Source organism: Oncorhynchus mykiss, chromosome 10 (genome assembly GCF_057628025.1).
Source record: "Oncorhynchus mykiss isolate SJ-2025 chromosome 10, ASM5762802v1, whole genome shotgun sequence".
NCBI classification, from domain to species: Eukaryota; Metazoa; Chordata; class Actinopteri; order Salmoniformes; family Salmonidae; genus Oncorhynchus; species Oncorhynchus mykiss.
In genome coordinates this window covers 33,135,199-33,137,846 of record NC_143031.1, presented here as the reverse complement: position 1 = coordinate 33,137,846, position 2,648 = coordinate 33,135,199, and positions in this window count along the sequence as shown.

Genomic DNA, 2,648 nt, shown 5'->3' with positions numbered 1-2,648 from the left:
TCTGTTTTAGCTGAGACATGAGCATAGTGTTGTGTACTGACTGCACTAGAGTGCTGCATTCCCTCGGCATGACTGCGGAGGTTCCGACAGAGATCACTGCTGCATGGTCGGCATTTTACATCTGCGGCTGTCAGACAGACGACTTTGGGATGAAAATATTTTTCTTGTCCCACAGATTATTTGGAAATGGTCCTCTTACTGCTTTGTATGCGTTAGCCTACCTATTGTTAGCTAGGCTAGGGGTTAGGATTAAGGTTATGGTTAAGTTTAGGAGTTAGGTAAAAGGGTTAAGTTTAGGGGAAGGGTTAGCTAAAAGGGTTAGGGGAAGGGTTAGCTAACATGCTAAGTAGCTAAAAAGTAGTAAGTAGTTGAAAAGTTGCTAATTATCTAAAATGCTGAAGTTGTCAATGATGAGATTCAAACTCGCAACCTTTGGGTTGCTAGACATGCATGTTATGCAATCACCCTAATCAACCATGTTACTTTTGTTTTTGCCTTAAGTAACCATCTGTATCGTGTAACCATACCAAATATGAATCGGATTTCCATTTACTATGTTACATCTAGTCGATGAGACCAGGCTGGAACTTAGCTCTACTCAGTCCCATAACCTCTTGGTATACCTCTCAACCCCTGTCATGCAGAAATAAAGGTGGACCTCATTTCAGGTCTGTTGTACTCCTCTCTTGATCTCTAATGTTGAATCTTTATGGTTGGTTGTTTTTGAGGCCCCTTGCTATACCAAGCGAGAAATGCCTTCTCCAATCAAAACAAGGAATTGCCATAATTGAACTTCTACGCTGGTTTCCTGTTGGAAGTCAAGGTTCTGCACTGATGTAAGACCTGTGGCACTAATCATGTCCATACACTGCTAGTATTTAACCTCACTCTGGAGAGGAATGCAGACGGGCTTAACTAGATTTTATTTCAAGGTTTCTTTTGCAGGGAAGAAATGGCAGCCTGACCAGAATTCAGAACCACCGACAAATAGACCATTTGGTTTGAGTTATTGCAACGCAAAGTCTGCCGATCAAACCCAGAAACACGTTTTTATGCACTCGACAGACATACTGTTGAAATTACATCTCTGTGACATGCATAGGAATACCATTGATTAACCTGTTGCTTCAAAATCTGTGTGCAGTGCTAATATTTCCTAAACCCAAATCTTTCCTAAAGCCAGGGCAGGCATCAGCAATGGGTCACTGATTGCTCTTGTACGGAGGTTGGCCCAGTAAAAATCTGCCCCTTTACCAGCAGAGGGCAAGGAGTATTACCTTGTGATTTGAAGTGATTAGGTTACTGCTTTGGTAACCCCTTTTTCTACTGCTGCTCCACTTTCAGAATGAAGCATTACCCATTTATAAAGAGTGCTCCAGTACACTGATACCACTCCACCCATTCTAAGAAGGAGAATAAGAAACATATGTATCTTTCTGATGCACAATTTATCTATTGTGCTGCCCAGAGGCCTATGGTCCTGTGGTGGCAGCACTTGCCCTTGTTGGCCCCTCCATCTTTCTCTGGGTCAGTGTTCCTGAGAGTTGTTAGCAGAGTGAATTTGATCTGTGAAGGGAAGCACCATGCAAAACCCTGCATAGGTCATCACCTCACCCAGGTGATTTATCTCCATCCTGCCACTGCCCTTATCACCTGCTCTCCCTTTTCCTCCTCTTTCAGTAACACTTTGTCAGACATAATAATATTACGCTCTCATATGATGGTGGGCCTGCAGAAGCCAACACTGCCCTTTCTTTGAGTGTGCATGTGGCGAAAAAAAGGCTTTTGATTTTCCTAACCTTGTGCCAGAAAGAAAATATTGATTTGTTTTGTTCAGTATTTGAATTCTCATTATTCTTTTTTTTATGATTTATTTGTTTTATAGTCCACCTGAGGTAAATTCAATTAATTGGACATGATTTGGAAAGGCACACACCTGTCTATATAAGGTCGCACAGTTGACAGTACATGTCAAAGCAAAAACCAAGCCATGAAGTTGAAGCAATTATAGAGCTCCAAGACAGACTTGTGTCGGGGCACAGATCTGGGGAAGGGTTCAGAAAAATGTCGGCAGCATTGAAGGACCCCAAGAACACAGTATAATCCATCACTCTTAAATGGAAGAAGTTTGGAACCACCGAGACTCTTCCTAGAGCTGGCCGCTCAGCCAAACTGAGCAATCGGGGTAGAAGGGCCTTGGTCAGGGAGGTGACCAAGAACCCCATGGGCACTCTGACAGAGCTCCAGAGTTCCTCTGTGGAGATGGGAGAACCTTCCAGAAGTACAACCATCTCTGCAGCACTCCACCAATCAGGCCTTTATGGTAGAGTGGCCAGACGGAAACCATGACAGCCCACTTAGAGTTTGTCAAAAGGCACCTAAAGGACTAACAGACCACGAGAAACAAGATTCTCTGATCTGAGGAAACCAAGATTAAACTATTTGGCCTGTATGCCAAGCATCAAGTCTGGAGGAAACCTGGCGACATCCCTACGGTGAAGCATGTTGGTGGCAGCATCATGCTGTGGGGATGTTTTTCAGCTGCAGGGACTAGACTAGTCAGGATCAAGTGAATGATGAATGGAGTAAAGTACAGAGAGATCCTTGATGAAAACCTGCTCCAGAGTGCTCAGGACCTCAGACGGGGG